This window comes from Piliocolobus tephrosceles, chromosome 7 (genome assembly GCF_002776525.5).
Source record: "Piliocolobus tephrosceles isolate RC106 chromosome 7, ASM277652v3, whole genome shotgun sequence".
Classification (NCBI taxonomy): domain Eukaryota; kingdom Metazoa; phylum Chordata; class Mammalia; order Primates; family Cercopithecidae; genus Piliocolobus; species Piliocolobus tephrosceles.
In genome coordinates this window covers 48,203,729-48,213,349 of record NC_045440.1, presented here as the reverse complement: position 1 = coordinate 48,213,349, position 9,621 = coordinate 48,203,729, and the positions used below count along the sequence as shown (strand labels likewise).

Below are 9,621 nucleotides of genomic sequence, written 5' to 3'. Positions count from 1 at the left end.
CCTTCCTTCCTTCCTTCCTTCCTTCCTTCCTTCCTTCCTTCCTTCCTTCCTTCCTTCCTTCTTTCCTTCCTTCCTCTAATTTAGGCAGTGTTCTGTCTTAGAATTCTGGGATCCTATAACCTATGGAATGAATTGCAAGGCTAATATCACCAATACACCCTATCTAAAACTGGGGAAATGGAGGAAGAAAATGAGTTAACATGCGTAAACATATACTTGCCACACCGAGAAAGGAAGAAGTATGCATAATTATTAGACTTCTCATTTCTACAAGTGGTTACTACCCATTTCATGGTCTGCATGCCCTAAAACATCCAAATGTATCACCTAGTGGGTTGAAGGACATATGCAGTGTTACTGGCAGACAGTGAAGACAAAACCAAACCTGAGTAGGTATATATTCTAGTGAGGATAAAATGGTATCCTGTCGTGATTGAGTGTAATTAACCAGATATTATGTATCAGGCGGTCCTTCAGACCGATTGTTTTTCCTGGCAAGTTGACACTCCACTGTGTTGGGAAATAGCTGAGCTCTGTGCAGGGAGGCTGTCCATGTTGTACTTTTACCACTGTGGTCACTTTGCTGATGAGCCCACTGAACAACCTCTGGGCTACTGTGGAGAGAGTGAGCCAAGCATTCATAGTGTGATTTTTCCTGTCCACCTGGTTTCTGAGAGCCTCCTCTCCAGTAAGCATTCAGGTGGACACCGTATTCTGTCTTACTCCTGGTTCAGGAAATCCACCCATATGCCTCTTCCCAGCCACCTGCTGCCAGCTCCTCAGTCTTCTTGCTCCTTCGTCTGTGCTGATCAATGTAAGTTCTGATTCTTTGTGAGTAGAGACTTGCACTGCAAGCTGTCTTTAGCTTGGGTCAGATGGTCCATGGTATGTGCCCCTAAAGCATGTTCCCAATGGTTTAGCTTAGTAGTTGCTGCTGCCTATGAATCAGTGTGATCATGCCATCTTTTCTGGGCAGACTGGACCCAAGACATGCCATGGGAAGCTCTGCTTCTCTGTCAGGGCCTTCTGTGAAGGAAGCTGCAAAGCTGTAACAGCCGACTTCAGCTGCTCATATTGTGTTGCTCCATCTGGATACCAGCTCCTCGGACAGCTGGTCATGCAGACTTTCCCATGAGCCCTGGTGGGGGCTGAGGGAAGGATGGCAGGATACAAGAGTAGGCACATCAGTAATATAAGCTTCCTGTTGACAGAACTTAGGTTCAGATGCTATTCACACCTAAATATGCTATATATATGACTTTTACCTGAGGACACAGTATCCTTGACATATCCTTCTCTGTAGCCTCAACACCCAGTTCATGTGGGTTCCATAGCCATGGTTGCACAGTGAACTAATGTAAAATGTCCCCTGTTCATTCTCCACTAGGAGCCAGTATTAAGTCAATCTGTGTGTATCAAAAGGAAAATAGTTACTTGCAATACAGAGTGTTGCGTGACCCCAAAACCTTGGGACTTTCCACTATTCTGTTTTGACTTCGAGTATTCCAGTTCATTGGCCACAGGGGCAAGGGCAAAGTTCCTTGCCTTCTTCCATCCTAACCCATATGGAGGACTTTTTCTTGTCCCACTCAATACTGGAAGCTTTATGGGTTACTCAGTAAGTGAATCAATGTAGTACTCAAAAGGCTACCCTGGGAGCCAGCTGGATTTTTGGAGTATATGTTCTCTGCCCTCCTGCAAATACTTGCCTTACCAGGCTATCCTCAGGTATTGTTACTTCTCACTAACAAATCCTATCAGCGTAATGCTATCATGTCTTGTGGGCTGGTAAAACAATTGAGGTTCCTATAGACTGAGTTATGGCACAGAACCAGAATTGACATAGTGCTAAGGCAAGATGGTAAAAGCAAGTAGTTTTCTGTTTTCCTGCTATTGGGATAGGAAAATACGCACACGCAAACACACACCACTTTTGTCATATCAGTAGCTGCACACCAGATAAGGGAATGCATTGATTTGATCTACCGGGTTTGATCAACTGGAGTTTCTCCTTGATAGAGTTTGTTATAATCAACTGTCATTCTCAAAAGACCTGTGTGTCTTCTGCACAGGCCTGCACACAAAAAAAGAGATGTGGTAGGAATCACCACCCTGAACCTTTCAAGTCTCTGACAGTGGCATTAATTTTTGCGATTCCTCTAAAAGATGCCATATTGCTTTTGGTTGCTGTTGTGGCAGGGAAGAGAAGTTCAGAAGCTTTTCTTGAGCCCGTCGAATTCTAACAATGCTCACTGCATAGGTCAAGACACAACTGTGGAAATTCTCCCTGTGTGTGAGTGTAGATCCCATCTGTAAACCCAGATTCTGGTCAGGTAATAATACCACAGCCTTCATTTGTGTCTGACTCCCACACAGCTTCCACCCCACCATCAGGACACAGAGGTGTTGAGTCCTCGGGGACAGTGTCCAATAAGTGCTGAGAAGTCCAGTTATTTCTTTTTCTCTTCAAAAGCAGCTGCATATCCTTTGGGAATGGGTAGAAGAAAGACTTGTTACATGATCACCATATTATGGAAGTGTTCTTCCTTAAAGGACCAACTACTCCTGCAGTGAGAGGCTGTCAGACGCGAGAAGAGCGGCTATTGAGGATGTCGATCAAACCAGCGACTGTTGAGGATGTCCCTCCAGGCCTCTGTCACCTGCCTACAGATCAGATCAGAGTGTCTGAGGCTTTCTCACTATTCTGGCTCTACAAACCCTCTCATTAATTGTACACTCCCAAATACCTGGCTAGCTTACACACACTTTGGCCCTTCGGCTTGTTATGTTAGCCAGACCCTCTTGGCTCTGGACACTTAGCTCTGCTGCCTCAGCCATTCCTGTTCTTGTAGAAATCCAGAAGCCCTTGAGGCACCATCTGCAATGCAGGCCGAAATTCCTGTCTGTGGCCTCCTGAGAGTGTAGGTACAAGGTGGGTAAGCAGGAGACATGGTAGATCCCCCTAAGTCTGTATTTCTACATCTGTGTTTTATCAAGACATTCCTGGCATCTAGTTATTCTGGTTTCTATTCCAGGGGGCTGTTATACTATGCAGGAGGTAGAAGTTTTAAGGTACTTGGTTTTAGGGCCCAGGAGAGTACCACTTATAGACTGGCATTTTGGCAACTATGATGAACTCCCAGTTTTATACCTTGGATATCTTTCTCAGGTAACACATTACAACATCTAACAGACAAAAAAGCAAGTCAAATAACTTTTCAGCCTACTTTCACGTTTATTTTCTTACTTCCTCTTTAGATAACTGTATGGTATTCATAAAACTAGATTCTTACAGATGAGGAAAGAAATTCAGAAAAGGTAATTAACTTTTCTGGGGCAGAACTAGGTCTACAACATACATCTCTTGACTTCTTGTTCTCTTTTGTTACAACACAAATACTGTAGTGGCATGTGGATGTGTGCATGCATATAATATGGTGCACTCACACATACGTGACACACACACCACACATCACATACCACTTATGCACATACCACACACACACGACACACACTTAACACACATCTATACACCACACACACTGCCTATCCAGAAACTACAGTTTGTGTCATGTCAAATGTTGATGCTTCTAAAAACAGCATATATTATTAAGAACCTCAAATACAGCAATTTCTTTTGTTTGGATGAAGGTAAAATCTGCATTTCGATTTCAGCTATAATCATTACTTGCAATGTGGGGGTTTTTTCTAAAAATTCTCACCTCAGAAGTTGCCCAAAACCCAACTGATAAAGGAATCTTCAGTCTCATTATTAATCAAAGAAATTTAAAGTATCTTGGCAAAATGTCTATGTCAACTCTATGTGTAATTATGTGTGCACATACAAATGCTGACAGAGTTACAGTGGGTATGCAGAAATGTGTAATTGTCTTACTGAGTACAGTTCTTTTGGAAATCAGCATAGCAATATGTAGCAAATGATGAAAGAAATTGTGTACTTAATCTAGATGTCCATGCCTGCAAGTTTATTCCAAGGAAATTGTTTAGCATAAAAAAGTTATGTGCATAAAGCATTTTTTTTGCAATAGAACTCTTCTCTCCCTCCCAAAAATCATTTTAGTTTTAGAGTTTCATAAAGTGTGAAAGATCATAATATATTAAATAGAATGGGGAAATATTCAGTATAGTATTTGCAAAAAAAACAAAATGTTGTGTATAATGTAGTTGCACATATAGTTAACAGATATACTTGTTGAATTGTTGATAGAGTCTAGGAAGTTACAAATGAAAAATTGTATAAGAATTATGTGTATGTTTGGAAATTTTTGCAGTAATTATAGTCTTCAGTTTCTATGTCTATATATTTCTTTTTAGTGAAAATACATCCACTGCGTTTTTGGTTGTTTTTATTTTTATTTTTCTTTAAAGTCCATTGATTGTCACAAAAACCCAAGAAATGCAACTAAGGAGAAAACAAATGTTCAACCAAGACTTAAGAACCCAAGCTATGGAGAAGACGTCACACTGGACTACTGGTGTGCATAAGGGGGCAGGAGGGATGATCCCCATGGAGCATGGCCACTGGTCGTGGGAAACAGAGGAGAGAGGCCAGGCAGCTGGCTGGGCAGTTAGGTTCACCGCTGCATGATGGCAGCATTGAGCAGGTTGCCTTCCTTCAGGGTCCAGCTCTTGTCAACCAGCTCTTTGTTTGGGAAAGTAGTCATGAAGATAAAGCTGGTGGCAGCCATGGCTGGCCAGGCATCCACAATAAAGAGTTGGATGTTGCTGATCTGTGGCTGTAGTTAAATTTCTGCACCAGCCTCTTACCATCTGCAAGCCGAATTTGGATGTTTGTGGTAGTCTCTGATTTGACGATTAAGATGGAAGAGTTGGCTTTGTCTTCATTTTCTGCCGGTTGGACTGGAGAGATGGTACTCAACACCTGGGGGGCAGTGCTGCTTGGTTTCTGACCCTCACCAGTGAAGGCTCCTTTGGACTTCATAAAGTCCTCATCCCGATGGTCCTCCATATCCAAGTTCGCCTGTCCACTGTGAGCTAGCCTCCACAGCTCTGCTGGCACATCTCCTCTGTGGATAGACTCCAGAAACTGGGCATTGAATGGGTCTTGGTAGCTTCTGAGTTCGCCATTATCCAGGCTGAATCCACTCTTGCAGAGTTTCAGTACTACGTGAACATCTTGGTGGGAATGCTGTCTCTTTTATCCTGCCACATAAGTAGACTCTTCCTCTGGTGCTGCCCCAAGGCCATAGCCACCTCCTGCAAATGGTCTTGGTGTACTGGTCTCTCGGAAACTCCCTCCACAGCTACAGCTCCATGCTCTTTGGCACCTTTAAAGAGATCATCCACCAGCTCACTGGGACTTTTCTTTCTGGGAGGGCTGACAATCTGCTGTCTACCTCTCTCTGAGGCCCCAGTATAAAACCTCTGGCCTTCCTCTCCTCTTCCTCACCCTCATCTTGGTCATGAATGAGGTCTCTGAAGGATGTCACTCTGTTATTACTGGGGGCTGTGCCTCTGGACACTGAACTGGGGGTTGCCTTTGAAATGGTTATGATGTCTTTGTCCCTTCTGTCCTCATAAAAGCTCGCTAGCACAATCTGCAAGTCCCAGGTTAGCCGACTCGAGGAAGAAGCAGGCCTGATCCTCCTCAGTGCCCGTCACCACCACGAACTCCCTCAGCTTCTCCTATTGCTCCACTGCCATCTTCGTCCCATGCGCCTCCCTGCGTCCACTACTTTCTTAGCGTTTCTAAAGCATCCTTGAATGGGACTTTCGTCTCTCTCCTGAGAGGGAGCTTAGTGACTGGGTTGTTGAGGATGGTTTAATAGAGGGGGATGTGCTACCTGAAACCCACACTCTTCTGTTGTTCATCTCACCCTGTCCACACACTGCTGCCTATGGTGATTGGTCTGCTGAGGATTATTGTTAATCACTTTTTACTTGTTTTTCTCCTCCCCCAAACCCAAAGTGTTTTTGGAGATAAAAAATAAATATGAAGATAAACAGTAAATATGGCTTATAAAGCCAGCTCTGTTCCCTCTCTCTCTCTCTCTGTTTTGGGGGGAAGACATTGTGCATTTTTAAAGCATAACATGAAGGAGGTTTTAGTATAATATGATTTAGTGCAGGCCCCAGCTGCTATCTCTCCCAGTGGTTTTGCTGGAGGCTGGAGCTTCCCGACAGCCCTGACCACGGAGAGGTGGAATGTGGCGCTGACGTCACGGCCGCTCCTGGGAATGTTTTGCATTCTTCTTCCTGGCAGTGGTCAGGTGGCTTCCAGCAAGAATGAAGGACAACAGCTTCCAAAGAAGAAAAAAAGAGAGGAGGAAAAGGATAGTTTATAATCAAAGTATTGTGGAGGAGGCGCTTTTATTCTAAGCCAAAATTGAAATTAGAACCAGATGTCTTGCATTCCGATGCTGCACGAATGTTAAATAAATTTATTAATGACTGTAATAACTAAGCTATTTGGCTTTTTACTGAACTTAAGTCTTGAAACTCCGTAAGAATTATGGAAAAACGACTTCTTGTAGTTGACATTTTAACTATGAACGCAGCTTTCTGAGTGTTAAAGCAAGGACCCTGATGAAATAACCCTCTAGTTAATCTACAGGCTTTTTTAAGATCTGTTAATATTCTGAAAGATCACTTCTGAAACATAAAATCTCTGGAATCTATTAACATAGCTTGTTCTGTTCAAACAAATTTAAGCCAATCATTGAGAGAGTTAAACTCTAATTTTAGCGTCTGCTGCAGAATGTCTTTTCTCAAAATATTTACACTTCCAATGTTATTTCTCTACAGTACTGCTCAAACCATATATTCAAAACAAAACAGATTCTTAACAAACAGGTTTTGCCCAAGTCTTACAACTCTGCAACAATATATGCAATAGAAAAATGGACAGTAATTGAGTTAAATTTAAAGTTTGTCTTTTTCTTGTCTTCCAGCCACTAAAATACCTCTGTTCAAAATCAGTATACTGGTTTAACTAATTACAATCTATATGTCTGTATTTTAAAATAAAATATTATACTTTAAAAAAAAACAACTTGATGTCTTTCAGTAGATTTGCACTCATTCTGATGTAACAGCAATTACATTAACAACAGTTCTCCAGTTTAGGTGAAATCTGTTTGAATACTTCCTGTTATACATTGAAATGGAAAGTTGGCTTCCTCTTGTAGGTCATGTTGCTGGTGAGGAATTTCCAGAAATGTGGAGAAGTGCTGACTCATAGTATACAGTGGACTGATCCAGCAACAGTAGGACTTGAGGGGGTTTTTTGAGCTATTGGCTGAGGCAAGCAAAATATGTGGCTGTAATGTTTCATTTTATTTTTAGATATAAGGGTGAGGGTGGAGGAGAGACTGTTGCTTGGCATGGGATCTATGTTAATAACTTTAAAATGGCTACAAGTTCTAGGGTTAGATGTGTGTCTAAATGTGTGTTTTCCTACCGTCTATTATTAGAATTTGAAAAACAGGTTGTTTTTGCTATAGTCACCCTACTGTTGTTCTCTCTGCCTCTTGCCCACAGGTGAACCATATGCCTTCTTGGGCTGTGGTTGGTGACTCACCATGGGCTCTATAATGTGAAAGTAACATAGTGCTTGCATTCAGGAGAGTGCTGCAGAAAAAGGTCCATGGCATTGCACCTTTTGTGTCTGTGATTAAAAGTCCCTGAATCTGATAATAACAATTTAAGTATTAGCTGACAGGAGTGCAGAGGGAAACTAGGATTTGTTGCCTTTAATATGCCTGCTTTTGTCCTGTATGTTTTACGTTCATTAAATTGTCTGACTCTGAAGTTACTGATTGAGTTTTTTTTCATTCATTTGGTATAGAAATGACTGCTAGATTGGATTTGGAACAGGGATTTCTAAAACAAAAACTCACCACCTAAACTCATCCCCGGGCTCATAAAGTTAATATATCCCAAATGCACTTATCTATCAATTCTACAAGCATGCACTCACTGCTCTGTGTTGGCGCTGACGACATGGAGAAGAGGAAGGTGTGCTCCTTGTTACCTGTTTGAGGGGAGGGAGGCGCTGGGAGGCCACTGCAGAGGATGTGCCTGCAGAAATATGTATAGTGTTGCTTTTCAGTTACTGTGGTAGAAATCTAAGGAAACAGTGAGGCATAAAAGAGGGGTATACTCAAATCTGTGCTAAAATCTGTGGAAGTAGTTTTTTGGATGTGATTCTGAGGCTGTCACAGTTACTGATTGAAAGTAATTTGAATAGGCAATGTTAGGAGAGACATAAAAAATAGAAACCAGAATATGATGAGGGAGATAAGGGAAATATAAGTATGTAGGTGACTGATATTCAGACATCAGAAAAGTAAAAACAAATAAACAATATACTACAGATTATATTTTATATACTTTGAGGCCAACACCCAAAACAGCACACATGGTTTCACAAGCACCTCTGACTGCTTTCAAAGGCTGTAAAAGGCTATGCTTTTCAAAGACATTCTACCCTTATGTTTCTGGGTTTATATTTTTCATCATTCCTGAAGAATTTGATTGGCTATTTGTTAATCATGAGGATTCACAAAACCATAGAAATTAGTTTAAACACGATTTCCTGTTTTCTTTAAAGTTCAACAAGAGGAAGACCATATGTCCTCCTTTTGAACAGAAGTCCCAGTGCAGGGTAGGGGATGGAAATAGAGGGCTGGGCCACACTGTGCTGTGGAGGCTTAACCTGCACATCTGATCCCCACTAGCCTTCAACTGATTCTAGTGTGTTTTCTGACAATAGCCCATTACTTAAATTTTCTATCTGCCAATTTCTTCAGCTAAAAGATCTTCTGCTAAAGAAACCAGTGACCTATTTTGGTGCTTATGAGGAATTACTAACAGAATTAAGCTCATAGTTCAAAATATGAAGGATTGTTCTCTGCTTTTTTAAGTGTATGTTCTCCGAACACTTAGCAGAAAAGAACCTTGTCAACATCTACCTAATATTCTGTCTGAGAATCAACTGAATACTGTTATGTTGTTGTCCTTAGCTTTGATGTCCTCTGGTATAGAAAAGACTAAAAATGATGAAGGCGGGGTATAATTAGGGCCTGCCACTGTTCCCAGGGATCCTTGGGAAGTGTCCCAATCCCCTTGGGAGGCTAATCTACAAATCTTAGGACTGGAATAGTGACATATATGGCTCTATAATAGCACTTACAGGACTTTATTATATTTTGTCTCATTCCCAATACTGTACGAAATTCTAGGTCTAAATTGTCTGAACTGTTTTCTATGCAGATCTCATAAGCGTAATACATTTGTTGACTGAATAAATGAAATTGCTCTTCTTTGAGGCAGAAATACATTTCCTCTGTAAGCTTTTTTGTGTATACACATACAGTCCATGAAACACCTTCTTTTTCTTTTTAAGATGGAGTCTCGCTCTGTCGCACAGGCTCGAGTGCAGTGGTGCGATCTCCACTCACTGCAACCTCCACTCCCGGGTTCAAGAGATTCTCCTGCCTCAGACTCCTGAGTAGCTGGGACTACAGGCACGCACCACCATATCAGCTAATTTTGTGTATTTTTAGTAGAGACAGGGTTTCACCATATTAGCCAGGATGGTCTTGATCTCCTGACCTCGTGATTTGCCCACATCGGCCT

General features: G+C 41.8%; 1 protein-coding gene and 1 pseudogene across 8 annotated transcripts in view; one reads left to right on the top strand and one right to left on the bottom strand.

Moving 5' to 3' along the window:
* The window catches only part of SPIDR (scaffold protein involved in DNA repair), a 456,553-nt gene that overhangs the window by 227,704 nt on the left and 219,228 nt on the right, over positions 1 to 9,621 (top strand). The window lies entirely within an intron of this gene.
* LOC113225144 lies at positions 4,596 to 5,685 on the bottom strand (annotated as a pseudogene).